General features: G+C 42.2%; 1 long non-coding RNA gene across 2 annotated transcripts; it reads right to left on the bottom strand.

Annotated features, from left to right (window-relative positions):
- Positions 1-12519: 12519 nt before the first annotated feature.
- On the bottom strand, positions 12520-14748 carry LOC143121122 (uncharacterized). Of its 2 annotated transcripts, none has more exons than XR_012986412.1 (2): positions 14626-14748; positions 12520-13040 (listed from the first exon to the last, which is right to left on the bottom strand). It is a non-coding gene; the product is annotated as an uncharacterized LOC143121122 (long non-coding RNA). The 2 variants fall into 2 exon arrangements; XR_012986411.1 differs by lacking the exon at positions 14626-14748 and adding an exon at positions 14018-14614.
- Positions 14749-15724: the final 976 nt, after the last annotated feature.

The following is a 15724-nucleotide window of genomic DNA, read 5'->3' as shown; positions in this document are numbered from 1 at the left end:
GTAAAAGAATGAGCACATTCTTTCCCAGTATGAGGTCCACTGATGGATATAAATTTACTACATTCCCAAGGCTAACAATGCAATGTTTTGGCCACTATTCATCAGATAAGTCAAGGATGTTGTTGGCATAAGTTCATGGGAATGAGTTTTTGAGTCAGTCTGTGTTGTCCGCACAGGTTAACACTTTATTTTAATGTGTCGCTGTTACAGTGTACCTACCTAATTAGGTACAGTGGTACAACCTGTGTAACAACATGTACTATCAGGTACTATCATTGTACTTGCATTATGTATTTGTGGGTGCCTACATATAGTTGTTACATTGTAATACTGAGTGCTTTTACAAAACTTTGCCAATTTGCCTACATTTTCATCAAAAGGCAAAGAGCTGACCTGAGACCTGTTGGATGGGGTAAATCTGGTCATGATAGATTTGATATACAAACCATTCTTAGCTCCAGTCAAGGCCTCATTGTCTTCAGTGTACATGTAACAGCTGTGCTGCTACAACCTTGTTACAGTGGAATAAACCTATTAAGTGTACCAGTTAATTACTTACATGTACATATGTCTTGGAACAGGTCAGTGACAGTTTAAGTCAGAGTGAAATTACAATGAGCATACAATTGGGAATGTGTATGAGGTAGTGTTAATTTCGTCAGACGAGACGAGAGGAAATATGTTCATCAACTACCTTTTTTTTCATGACTAAGACGAGACGATGATGAGACTGCACTAATGTCCTGAAACACTGACTAAGACTATCTTAAGATTCATTATTGTTGACGAAAAAAGACGAGACTAAAATGTTTTGCATGAAATAAAAACTAAGATAAAATCTCTCTTCATTTCGTCTACAAAATGAGAAGACAGAATATCTAGCTGTTATGTTTTCAAAATATTCCAAATGAGTTAATGCGCAGCAGCTTTCCTGTAGGCTAGTCTACGTGCTGTTGCTGCAACCCTGTGGCTGCAACACGAAACTACATGGAACAATAACACCGGAGATTTCTGTCAGAGTTAGCAAGCTAACTACCTAAGCTTTATGCCACAATGCTACAGACCTAGAAGTTGAAGCTTCTCTCATACATATAAAAATTAACATCCTCCAGAATGTCCATACGAAAATTTTCAGCAAGTAATGTCAACTATTTAACTAGTTACACTGATGATGCAAAGTTTGCTAGCAAGTAAGCTAATATGGAAAGTTCGTTAGCAAGTTAGCTAAGATAATATTCTCTGTTAAGATGGAGAGTTTGGGGAATGTGTTGCGCATATCGCCATCTAGCGTGGCGGAGTAAAACATTAATACTTGGGTCTACGACAGTGTTTCTCAAACGTTTTCAGACGAAGGACCACTTAACTAACTAATAAAAAAGAAACGCACGGACCACCTAGCTAAAAAAAAAAAGATTAGACCTACTTCAACAGTATATTAGCCTACACAATAGGCCTACTCACTGAACAGCCTTGCTTATTGTCTTTGCACTTTGCTTATTGTGTCAGAGGATTCATATGATTTAACTGGCATATCTTACATAGACAGTGTTGCAGAACTGTTTGGATTTACATACAGTAGCCTACAAGTTGGTTCAATATTCCAAACAACTCATCTATATTATATTTTACCACGTCTGCTTGCGGACCACTTGGGATAGCTTGCGGACCACCAGTGCGGACCACACTTTGAGAAACACTGGTCTACGAAGATCATGACAGTGGTCCATTCAAATCTTTTACTGTCTATGGTCAAATCCTAGCCGAGCTATAACTGTAGCTCGACTTACCTGTGCATGTAAACATACTGACTGACAAAAAATCTGAATGAGTTCTAACAGATGAGTAGCCCTGTGGACACACAATATTGGAAAATTGAGATGTGTGAAACACTATTTCACTGAAATGGTAATCAGAAATAATTTATTATAAAAAAAACGACTAAAATGTTTTGACTAAAACTGACTAAGACTAAGATACCTTTAGTTTTCTTTTGACTAAAACTAGACTAAAATGACGAGACTTTTAGTCGACTAAAACTTGACTAACAAAAATGATATTTGAATGACTAAATATGACAAAGACTAAAAAGGACATTTCGTCACAAGACTAAGACTAAGACTAAATTAAAAATAGGTGACAAAATTAACACTAGTATGAGGTATCATTACTCTCTTATTTCACATTTGGTAATGTACTGCAACTTTACATTGACAGTTGACACTCACTATTTGTAGTAGTAACTAGATGTACCACATAGTGGTACAAAATATGACCGCAAAAATAAATCACACTTCAATTTGTCTCCATCTCCCCTAGAGCCTGACCGATATGGGATTTTGAAGGCCGATGCCGATTTCGATATTTGAGTTTTTCCAAAAACTGAAAACCGATATATCGGCCGATAGTCATTTTTAACAAACACAATGTAAACATTTTCTCCCATAACAAGGTTCTGATCAAGGTGGGGCATTATGTCTTAGAATAGGCCTATATATTTTCCTAATGAAAGGCTCTTCATATACAGTAATTCATTTTTTTAAGAAATAAAAGAGTCTCAGGTCTTTGTTCTGTGATAACCACATTGCCACAATCTACATTGTGAGGTTTATTCTTTCACACAAACTCGCGTCACAGACGTACGTCACTATTAATTTGGAGGTGCAAACAATCGGATTTTTGGTTATTTAACCATCAGTTAACTTTAAAACAGGCATTTTACTTTGGATAGACAATAGCAATACATCATAGGAGTGATTAACGTCAAAAAATCTAGACTGGAGTAACTCAACATTTGACACCTCTGATATGTTCTAGTGTTCTAAAGACGTCAAATAGCCCGTTATTGTTACCAAATTGATAGCCAAGGGGCCAGCAGTGAACATGCATGTATGGCTATAAAAACTGTGCCTTCATTTTACAACTAAACACAATAAAATACTTGTATAACCCTTGAGCCAGCTCCTTACTATGTTATCTCAATGGCAATGCAGCATTTGTTTGCACCTCCCACAGCATGGCGTACCTAATTACCTCCCAAAAACGCTCTTAAGCGCCCACAAATACCCGTATGTTTGTGCGAAAGAATACTTAATGACTAGCATTACATGATCAGTTGAACTTTACTTTTAGCCTTTGTAGCCTACCGACAGTTTGGAAAATGCCTAATATCGTCAGGCCTATAAATTGGGCTCTAATTTTCTACTCCATCCCCTACTCTTGCAACTGTTGTATGCTAGTATGTGCATGCCTGTGTGTGTGTGTGTCAGAGAGGGAGGGCTGGGTGTCCCTCATATAGAGTGGGTGTATGTTGCCGCCAGAATAAGCAACCTGTTAAGGATGCTAACAATGATGACGCAGCCGTGCGTGAGCTTCCACGAGCCTCACTTCTGCTACATCTGAGGAAACGCAAGGTCCCTCTATCTACATCAGATGACGCCAGCTTCCTCGGGTTCAGAAGAAAACCCAATGAAAAATTGGACACCAACCCACCAGGCTTCGGCGTGTGCTCGGACTGACTGGACCTGAATGACCTATGCAACCGCGCAAATGTCCAACTGCGCTGGAGGGACGCATTAGGACAGTCAGTGGAAATCAACAATAATATCATCACGGATCCAACCATCACGGCAGAGGCAACCATCACAACTGGCGACAACATTCAACTTCTCGACGCGCAAAACACCAGAAGGACAATAATCAATCACTTCCACTTGCGCATGATTCAGCACTGGACAGGCCTACGCCTACAAGGACAACTGGCCTGCCTGCCCTGTGCCGACCATAACGTATCACACACAGTTCTGAAAAACACAGCCCTACAAGATGACATCCACAGATTTACAATAAAAGCTCGTCTTCAGGTACTACCAACAAAGTCCAACTTAGCAACATGGTTTCCATCCGCACATGAGCCGTTTTGTCTGCAACATCACAGCCGGCAAATTGAGACGATCGCGCACATCCTTAATGGCTGCGCTGCACACAAAGGACTGTACAACGCGCGCCACGACTGTATCGTTGCACTGTCAGTGAAGGAGCTCCGCGACAATGCCACCTTCACTGCAATTTATCACAACGAAAAGATCAAGACAAACTGGTTCTCCCCCCCCACACGAACAGTGCTCTACATTGGAAACTGCCATAAATAACTTACCAAATACACCTGACATAGTTGTAATTAATGAACACACCAAAGCCGTTACAATAATAGAAATTGGTTGTTCTTTCGATGTTTACATGGACATCTGCTATGCTTCAAAACTGTTAAAATATCAACCATGGTACAATGTTCTCAATAACTCTGGCTACTCTGTAAAATCATTGCCCTCATTTTTGGTAGTTAGGCCATGTGCACAAGATGTGTGTATGAGGCCTGCAGATCTGTGGACTACATAAGAACAAGGCTCTGTATCAGCAGTAATTGGTAGCCTATACATATGGAGGCGTAGGTGCCACCTTTACCCCTAATGTGCATAATAAACTGGGATATTATAAACTGGGATATTGGCTGCTGTTGTACACCTTTCTATCAAATTTGGATTATGCCATGATATATGCTTATCTTCTAATCCAAATAAAGAATTTAAATGTGTGAATGTGTGCGTGTGAGTATGTGCGTGCCTGTGCGTTTATATATGTGTGTGTATGTGTTTGTGAGAGAGTGTGTGTGAGACAGTCCTGCTTTGTAGCTCCTCTCCTCATCATCCTCTACCAGCAACCCTTTGCATAAAAATTCATCAAAAAATTTCAATCATCCTCGGTGCCACGGTTCAGGTAGTTATTTAGGAAATAATTTTTTGGGTTTCGGGGGGCCCCGGGTGGTGGAGGAGTGGAAAATAAACTTTCAAGGTGCATATTTAATTGACTGAAAGGAAAAACAAGAGCTCAAAATTTCTCCAACTTGATAGAAACAGGAAATAGCCTATTGTGTATGCACAAGCAAAGACAAATTTGATAGCACATCTTATACCAAACAAGGATTTCTGCCCAGTAACAATGTATATTTTAACCATATCTTAACCAAGAGCGCAAACTCTTTCAAGCCCTTTTCAGCCGTACCACCGTAAAAAGCGGCTGACGTGTAATGGCTGGAGAGCGACTCTGGCGTGGGTAAAAGTCCCCCTTACAGCCGCTGCAGCACGAGATGAGAGTACTAGTGAGAGTGAGAGTGAGAGTGAAACGGAGAGAGACATGACAGAATACTGATGACTGACGTAGGCGAGAGGGAGCCAGACCTCTGCAGGTGAATCCTCAACCCTGAGGCTCTTTTCCCTCCCTCTCTCTCTTCCTTCCTCCATCCCTCCCTCCCTCTCTCTCCCTCCCTCCCTCTCTCTCTCTCCATCTCTCTCCCTGATACTCACTGACATCTGCAGCAGCTGCGGCTGCAGTAGCACTAAGGTACAGATGCACATAACATTAGTGCACCGACTGTTACACAGCACACAGAGACAGGGCTGCAGGGAATACGCAGGGAAAGAGACACAGGGCTGTAGTAGATGCTTACGTACAATTCAACACTAAGGATACAGAAGAGAGAGAGAGAGATATACCACTCTTCCTCTGAAGGCCATGACTTAGAACTGGAAGGAATGCGAGGCACAATGTGGTAGCTATGAGGATGGGTAGGTGAGGCGGCTCAGAGGCACCAGTGACGTATTTCTGCCTCATATTTAATTCACAAGCATAATTACATCGTGCCTGGATCATAGGAATCAATAGAATAGCTTGTGTAAAAGGCCCAACAGACGGCAATTGCTTCTGAGCTGCTATGCTTTATTAATAGGCGTCTCGTTAGTTTGCCCAGCTCATAAGCAGCTTGGCTTCATGGCTCTGACGTATACAGTAAAAAATTATGGTTAACAATGTTGAAGCCAGAGTATAAGAGAAGCCAGAGTACTGTATATTAATAATTTAAGAGAAATAGCAAGTGGTTAAAGTGAATATTGAGCACATAAGGAAAATGCCCACCCCCAACACACACTAGATTTTCTAGAGTTGTTGACTTGTTGCTGATTTCCATGCCAAATCAAACATGTTCCTAAACTTAGGTCATCATGCTATGCGATTACTAAGAGATAGGCTGTTTGAAGATGTGTAATGCCAGAGGTTGAGATGGTGCCTGGCCCACAGCTTTTTATGTGACCGATATTTATACTTCCAGGGGGATGGGTTAAGGGGATAGGCTTGGGTTATTTCAACACCATGAGGATGTGTTGACCTTGACAATGAGTGATGGAAACTATGCCTGTGTGTGTGTGTGTGTTTGTGTTACAGCAAGGGCTGTAAGATGAGGTAGTGGTAGCCTAATGCAAATGTTACAGTCAGAGACTGTACTATTGGGTGTCTGAATTTTACCAAATTGATTTTTTGAGATGTCCAGTACACTGACAAATAGGCTAAGTAAACATTGAGATTTGCATTTCAATATACATTCAGTATGCATAGCACACATTCTACAAAACATTTTAGTTCACATTGAAAAGTGACAGTAAATATTCAGAATACTGACAATCCTATACATTGCTGTTTTCCATTTCAGGCCTTTTAATAACATTTGTTTTACATTTTCACAGTAAACAAATGGCTTTTTACATTTTCACAGTAAACAACTTTATATATTATACATTTCTGTCCTGATCTACAAACATCTCTCCTGTGTAGCCTATAACGATATTTGAAATTCTTGGCAGTGTATTTGTACTACAAACCGTGTATTGCGCTAAGAAAAGAAATAGAGCAGTTTTGAGGTAAGCAAAAACAGATAGAAGGTAGATTTATGTCAATAAAATGATAGACCATAAAAGAACATAAGATAATACATGTATCATTAAAGGAAAATCACATCTGCCACAGAAACATCACAGGACTGTGCAGTTCCGTTGTAAATCTAAAGACTCTTCAGAGGTAAGTGCAATACAGTGGCCCCCAACAAATAGGTTGGCACCTTATGATATTGCATTGGATACTTCAAACAGTTCTAAAATGTTCATCTGTGTGGGATAGCAGAAAAAGAGACATGTGGAGAGAGGATGACAAAGGGAAAGTCAGAAAAATAGAGAAATTAATACAATGTTTGCATGAATACAATGTCTTATATCTAAGATTAGTGAATTTTCTTAGCAGCTGTTTCACTGTCTTTCCATAATGTGCATGCTATATGAGGAAGAGAGATGGGGAGAGAGAGAGAGAGAGAGAGAGAGAGAGAGAGAGCTTTCTCACAGCCAGGCAGATGTCCCTGAAGTTTTTCCCCCTCAACTCACTCTCTTGAAGTCTTCCCTCCCTGTGTCACTGTTTTACATTCATGGGGGAGCCATTCCTCACTCTTCCCAAAAGCAGCCCCTCTCCCCTTCACAATGCACTGACCAGCATCCCTCTGCACCCATTGCCACAGTCGATGATCACACATACCGGAGAAAATTGATTCACTAAACCCGTTCCGGGATTGCTCTTTACGTCAGTGCACGAATTAATGTGAATGTGTGCGAATAGACTGTATGTAGGCTATGCTTATAATAAGTATTGATCTATGACAAGGCCTTGTATTTCATTTTATAACAGAGTCTACTAATCTGGCACAGGGACAATTAACATGTAATTAACCCGTTTACAAGTGACAGCCGTGATGCACCTTCTGAAAAGATAGTGTGTAAGGGGAAAATGCGGACACAATGAGTAACCATAGAACAAATGAGTTATAGAAAGGTGGCAAAGCGAGTTAGCAGTGTGTGTGGGCGAACATGTTTAGGAGGGACGGGGAGGATAGGGTAGGAGTGGGCGGAAGTGACAAGAGTTGAGAACGAGAGAAAGATTGGCATTGCGAACGAGGGCTCAAAGGCAACCTGCTCTCTCTGTCGTGATTCATCGTAAGAGCGATTGTCTGGATACAGGGCGGTATAATAAGTGTGAGCATCAATTTCGCCATGTTAATGACTGTCACTCACTGTTTTCCAACAAACTCTGTATGTTTTGTTGATCTCTGATTTGATTTATCATCTGATTTGATTAAACATTAAGTCGATGAAAAGATGGCTTACTATTGAATGTTGTCTAACCTGCGTGAATTTTCATGACGACGTTTCATGTTTCATTAACCAAAATCTCACTTAATGTCTTTAACATGTCCAGCATCTTAATTAGGGTAGTAAACGACCTCTCACTGCTACAGTATACGTGGACTCAAATGTGGGCCACGGCGCCAGGTGAACATTTCTTGAAAATATTGGCATCTGTAGGTTACTTATTACGCACATTTCACATTATGCGCGTTGCATTAAGACGTGTACGCCACATACCCTCCAAGGATGGAACACTAAATAATTAATCAAAAAGAATACTCAACACATAACCCTGTAAATGATGCTTGAACATTATTGCGCTTGAGTCGTGAGCTTCTTTACGCATTTTGTTGTGCTCTCTAGCTCCACGGAACCCTGGCGTCCTCCCGTTGCATTTCCTCGGTGACGTAGTGCCGTAGTGACGTAGACGTCCACGTACAAGCCCGATGTAGGTGATGTTTTTCAATGAATGAGGCCCCCCTCCCTCACCCATTACTACTACGGGCATGTCTATAAAAAGCCAACGATGGGAGAGCCCGCTAAATTTCACTAGTGTATATGATACGAGGAGTGTCAGGATAAAACAGGAGGGAGAATTCTGGTAGCTGTAGCCTAGATATTAGAAGACCAGTAGGCTACTTCGTTAGCCTCTTTGTTATAAATATTATTAGCATGATGCAGTAGTCAGATTTACCATAACTATTTCATGAGTATCGCGACTGGTGACAAATGATGACAAGAGCTGGTGAAATGGGCATTGGCTTTGAACCAGGTATGTTTCTCTTTACATTGTCCTCAACTTTGAAATACCATACGATGCGTTTTACATGTATGCTTGTGATTCCTTATCCAAGAATGCCATCACAGCAAGATTAAGGTTGGATAAATATTGTCATGAATCGACGAACTAGGTGTATGATTTGAAAAGTTGTTTGATGAAAGCGATATCACGACTTTAATTCCATATGCGGGCCTTTTAGTGAATGTACGGTGGCTGAAAAGGGGGCTGAAAGTTGCTGCAGTGTGACTCACTTTAGCGCACATGGGCAACAACAGGACTGATCCAGGAGATTTGAGTCGGTGGTCTGCATGTTTCATGCCGCACGGGTGTGTTTCGGATGATGATTATTTACCTCGGAACTAGTTAAGTTATTTTGGTGCGTCGAAAATGTGTCAGTGGTGCACATTTGGTGTAGATTTTTGCTGTAGACGACAGGAAGTCTGGGTTATTAATAATAATTGAAAACATTCCCAGTCATGTTTTCCTTTGCTTTGGTCGATGCCATTCAGATGATATTAGATTTGATGGTGATTCATCTCGATTAATTACATTTTAATTAACACTTTCATATTAGTAGGCCCCTACAACATAATGTCATCGAGAAAGAACAACATGAAACGGTATTATGGCTTAACTTAGACTGGACAGTTAGCATAAGTTCTTTTTAAATAATAATAATAATAATTATTATTATTATTATTATATTGACACTGTGATATCATTTATTATTTCTTACTAAATGTACCCTGCCTCATATTTACCCCACCTGTTTTGAGGTTTAATATTATTATCATGTAGTATTTATATTTAAATGTTATAATAACTGAAACGACTAGACTTGCCTAAACAACAAAATTGGCATATTTTCAAAAGACCTGCAATTGTAATATTTGGACGCATTTGACTGGCAGGTCTAAACACCAACATCCTGTGGCGTTTGGAATAATCAAATCACTTCATTCCCAGCGCTCCCCTTTTTCCTTTGCCTTTGAAATTTCAATGTTGTGACGTACTTGGATATGAAGTCAATCCTGCGTCACTACTGCGCACATGTCGACGATTTCCAATCGCCCGGCGGGACCCTTTAAAGCGACAGCGCACCTAGGCAGCGCATCTGTCCATCACCCGCATTGCGATCTTGCTGGCAGTGGGCTGGGATGTGGGGGTGGGCTGTGCGTGGGGAACATTCCAATATCCCCCGGGCATCTCCGAGTGTGCTGCGAGGAATACTAATGTATGGGTGTTCATTATTCTCTCTAACCACCTCGCATCAGCCCTGATGTCTCTTGCAGTTGTTATCTCTTCCATTTGACATCTCTGGAGGGGTTGCACTCGAATGCGTGTATTTTCCTGTGCTGCAGGTCACAGAACATAACAATCATCTGCAATTATCTAACTCTGAGCATTATTCATTATTTATGCTAACTGTTGAACTCCGCAATTAGATAAATAGCATAAAAAGGGCCAGTGTCGATATGAACAAGTCTGCATCTCTTGTCCATGGTGCTGAAAGTTCACTCTCGTGGACGTCACAAGAACTAAGGAAAGGGAATAGGCTATGGCTTGGCCTTGGGATGATGTTTAAACACCGTCTGCTCTTCAGCTTCTAAAAAGCAGAAACTTAAGTTGCAGGTTTAAGATAGATAATTAATTGAAAAAGTTGGATGCCTAGCCTACTTTTATGATTCCCCAACGCCGTGCTTGGAAAGATTGAGGGCGCTTAGCACAGTATTTACGGTAGTCGGCACCATGGACAGCGAACGAAGTCCTAGTAGCCTACCATAAAGTCGTTTTCTAAATTATTAATAAAACGCCCGAATTGTTTAAGAGGGTGATCGCTGAAGACAGCAAATAATAAAAAGTAAAGAATTCTCTCCACATCACCGTCACATCAATGTTAAATGTCACACCCTCCTCCTCTTTGACCATGACATGAAACTATCTGCCACGGAGCAGATGACACTAACAGGGCATGTTAGTAATCTATTTAACATCTTACAGTCGGTTGTTAAACATGCACCCAAGTGTTAATTCTAGTGCACAACAACACCACGCTTCCGGTCGTAGTGGTGATAGTAATGGGTTCAAGTAGGCTATAGCCTACTGCAGATCCCGCGTTTAGAATCAACAGGCTCTTGTGGTCATTGAGAGTTTTAATGGAACAGGTTTATGGTGTCATTATACATACAGGTCGGAAGCTTTGACGTCAGAGTGTGTTACTCAATTCAGCTTGCGTAAGACGATGGCACTCCTCATCTCCCACCCGATATCCTGTCACTGAGCCAGTCACAGATAATCTGCACAGCAATCAATAGTCGGTATCAGAAACTGGGTCACTACGTTGGTCTCGGACCACCCTTTTTTGTCTGACCACTGTGCATTTGAGTGTACCTATTCCTTACATGCAGTCAAGACTGTGTTAATAATAGAAGTCTCCTGCGATCTATAGGCTAACCTAGACAACCACCGATCAACATAATGTAATTTCATAACCTTAATTCCAAGTCTTTTTAGGTAATGCACCGATGAAAGACATTGCCGTGAGAGAGCACTACTTACATCTTTAAGGACAGTGCATCGACACCTTGGCTCTAGACTGCTTACTGCTATTACTCATTGAAAGTACAGTAACAGTCTACAGTCATGGCTACTGATGTCTGTCAAGCCTCTACAAGCCCAGAAAGCAGCCTGGGAAGGCATGCGGAGCAATCGTGTCCATTTGCGCTCGCATCTCCGGTGCTTTACGGGTAAGATAAAGGAAGCAAACAACTGAGGAGGAACAGCGATGACTCTCCATGAAACCACTGCATTGGCGTACATAGTATCTCCACGGTGGCGCAGCCAATCAGATTGCCTCATCTGCAGTTTCCACGGCGAACCCCCATTTTTCTTCCTGCTGCTGTCGCCATGGCTACCGTGGCTTTAGATTGTTACTGTAGCAACAGCACCATTGGTAACAGTCTACAGCCATGGTCGCTAGGGGGCAGACGTTACAGGGATGAAGTTATTCTATCTGCTTCGTTAGCCTTGTTATCTTTTTCAGCATTGAGAACAGCTATGTATGTTATGCATAGCCAGAGTCATAAACGCAGTAGTGCATATTTGTCATTCTTGGAGTAACATGCAAGCTAAGAAAAGGAGATGGTTAGTAGCCTGCATCTAGGTAGCCTATAGTGCTATATCATACAACTATTCTCTAAGGCTACAAGTCAGAACATGAAGCAACAAGCGAGCAAATATGATAATAAGTATGAGCCAGAACGTGTTTTTATGCTATGTGAGTACTACACAGCCTACCATACCTTTTCATCCACTTATCACACTCACTGATGTGTTAACTTACCAGACAGGAACTCACTTCTAGGTTAATGGGTTAGTTTTTCATTCCTTCCAGGACAGAAAACTCCTAGAGGGCTGTGCTAGTCTGCAACTTCATAATGCTGCAAGGCCCTGTGTGTATGAACACAAACATTCTGTAGAACTTCAGAGCTTTGCCAGTGACCTTTACAGCAGGGCAGCTGGAGAGGGCTGGGAGGAGAGGGGTTCAGTGAATCACCACAGCTTTTCTAACAGGGCCAGGTCCCCAGCAGAAGGAGAAAGGTCAATCTGTCATTGTTTTAGACCACACCGCACAGGGTGCTGTACACTCAGTTGTACCATGATCCACTTAGACAATAGATAAAGTTAAAACAAAAGGATGAATTATTTTATTTTCTTATTTTAGTTAAAAGAAAAATCGAATTGATAAGATACATATGACGGAGTGATTCATACTCATAATGCAATGTAAAGCTTCAACACAACTAATAAACCAATTTAACTCTCAAAGCGTCTCTGGCTGTCGTGTGTCCATCTCCAAGGTCGGCTTCTAGACCCTTCTAGAAGTGGGAGAGTGGCTCCGCTCCCTGCACCGTAAGAGAGTTCATGCTGCTGCAGATCCTCCACAGCATGTAAACTCTTACTGTTCAGGGACAAGAGCTGGTGGAGAGAAGGCTCTTACGTAGGTCTGTGTGCCGCCGCTTGCTCAGCAGGACACCATCAGATTCCAGTTAGGCGGGATTAATTTTGGAGCATGTACTCTCCTTGCAAGGCTGGTAGCTCTCAAGTGCTTTGTGTATCCGGCTGGGAAGAGCGCTGAGAGGGTGCGTTTATCAGCAGTGACTGAGTTTCTGCGAAATGACCGTCATGCCGGTCGGAGGAAAGAGCTGAAAAACACAATCACATGTACTTTAGTGTCCCTGAGCTGTGTAGCTGTAGGTCTGTCTGTCTGTCTGTCTCTCAAAGTGACCCTTATGTCTCTTGTCAAAATTCTTGCATGACTCTCTTGTGTCCCTGTACAAAAGTAACCAAGTGGCCTATTAAAAAGTAAGAAAAGTTGAGTGGTATCTTTTTTGATGCTCATCTTAACATTTTCTATGCAAAATGTGACAAACACAATTTGATAATATTTTAGATGAAAAAGATATTGGTGCATGTGTCATTCATTTTTTGCCCTGTAATGCAGAGGTTCAAAAGGAGTTTTTTTATTTTCTATTTCACCCTGAAGTGTTTTTGGCTTTATAATAAGGGACAGACTGACCTCCCACGCGCAATTAGTCATCTCGTTTCAACACTTAATTTTTTCTCCTCCTGTCAGATCCTTTCATCCATTCTTACAGCCATCCTTCTCATTTCCATCCTACCCATGGCTCTCTCCCACACAGGTATAAATCTATACTGGATTAACTCTTCTATCCCCACGTATGTCTCATGTGCTCTCAAATGCCGAGCACGATTCATTCATACCCTGTAATCACTGGGTGCAAGGAGTTAGTTAACTTGAAGTATAAACAGCACTACTGTTAAATACAAATCAACTCGAGTATTACTCCTGATGCAGAGAATCATATTATATTACTTCCTCACAGAGTGCCTTTATTGCCTTCACAATTACAGAGGTTGTTGCTTAGCCTTAGTCAACTCATTAGATATAAGGCCTGGTTTCAAATAATCCTATTATTTCTCTTTCTTGTGTACACATTTATTTCCATGACAATGATGGATGATACTGGTTACAAGTCAACTCTAGTCTATTACAGAAAATCATATTATCACCTTATTTCTGTTTAACCAGGATCATATCTCTAACAGTGCAGGAAGTTGTCACTGGCTGTAGTATCTGTGACAGGCTCTGTGGCCCCACCTGTTGGTCCTGACGTGTCTGTGGTCACTGTGTGGAGACTCACTTGCTCCTCTGGGCACCTCAGCTGGATGCCACCTCCATTCCCCCCTGTGTGTCCTCATCCAAAAGGGCCTGTGCCCAAGCGTCTGTCCTCCACATTTTTCTGTTGCATCACACAAGGGTTTCTGTTTGTAATCATCTGCTGTTACTCCTGACCCAGCAGAAAATGGGACCAGATGGGCCACAGTAGCCAGAGGGGCTTTTAAACAGCAGAGTGTGTGCCACATGTCCTGCCCTGCTGTAACAACAGATTGATAAACACTGCCTTGAGTGACTTCACCTTTAAGTGGTCTAGTCTGGACACTTAAGTAAGGTCCACAAGTTTCTACCAGGCCAAAGCACCTCTGAGCTCCCCGTCCAACATAAACAACCTGAAGCCATGTCACTATCCAGATTTTATCCCAAACTCATATCTACGAAACGAGAAACATAAAACTCAACCAAAAGCAACAGTCACCAAAACCCAATCTATGGCAGGCATGAGTAGAAAAACAGACACTCCAAAAACCCTACTGACCACTTTAAAAAAAAAAGTTAGAGGAGAGAGAGAGAGAGAGAGAGAGAAATACCGTATTTTTGCCAACTGTCGGGTCGTGGTGAGCGTCCACATAAAAGGATCCAGGTGTTTTCTCCCCTCATTCTTTCTTTTTAGTGTGTATGTTTTTTTTTCACCCCGGAGGAGCAGGAGCCACGTGCTGTTTGCCTGCACGGACTGTGGGCTTTGGGAGTGTGGGTTATAAACACACTGCCCAGCTCGCTCCTCCTCCGGACCCCTCATCCCGCGTCTCTCCCTACTCCTCCTGGACCACAGACATGTGGACATCTTGGAGTCAAAACAAAGCAGGAACCAGGAACCAAACCAAAACAAAACTGAAAAAAAAACACACACACACACCGCCATCACCTCGAGTCCCCTCCCCTTTCTCCTCTTTCTCAGACGTGGCTGCTGTTGTGCAAGCAGGCCCTTGGCATTACACAGGGACTATTATGAACTAATAGTCGGGGCTATTTTTCCACGGGGCGTGATCGCTTAATGTGCCCAGATTTTTTTGATTTTTTTATTTCACAGACAAACAGGCATACATATTATTGGGCTTATCCACATCTTGTGTGATGTGATATTTCCGTAAAGAAGGGGGGCAGGGGTAGGTGGGTGGGTAGGTGGGGGTTGGGTATGGGCATGGACCAGAGTTACATCACGTGAGGAGGAGACGGGAAATGAGGAGTGAAGGAGGAACGATGGGACAGAGAAAAACATGCTTTCCTGTTTATGTGACCTCCAAAGCTCAGAGCAGGCAGGGGAGGGAGGGGGAGGACTGGATGGATGGATGGGGCAGCTGGATGAGAACAGGAGAGAGAGAGAGAGAAAATGAGGTGAAAGAGATGGAGCAAGTGTGTGTGTCAGACAGATAGAGATTAAGAGCAAAATATGGTGAGAGGAAGCAAGTGTGCATGTGTGCCCATGTCAGAGATAGAGAGGAGAGAGAGAGAGATGGAGGGGAGAGAAAGAGTGAGAGAAAGAGAGAGAGAGAAGGTGGCCAAAGTGACTCAGCGTTTCCTGTCTCAGGAAGATAAACAATTTGTCAGGCGCTTCACATGAGCTGCCCCCTCATCCACCTCCGCTACGCCACCTCCACCCAGCCGCCTGAAGTAGGGAAGGGACGAGAA

This window comes from Alosa pseudoharengus, unplaced genomic scaffold (assembly GCF_046254945.1).
Source record: "Alosa pseudoharengus isolate Yale_2024_CS ecotype anadromous, Long Island Sound unplaced genomic scaffold, YU_APseudo_1.1 YU_APseudo_1.1_scf_13, whole genome shotgun sequence".
In the NCBI taxonomy this organism is placed as follows: Eukaryota; Metazoa; Chordata; class Actinopteri; order Clupeiformes; family Clupeidae; genus Alosa; species Alosa pseudoharengus.
The sequence above is the reverse complement of the archived record's forward strand: the minus strand, read 5'-3'. Positions and strand labels throughout refer to the sequence as shown.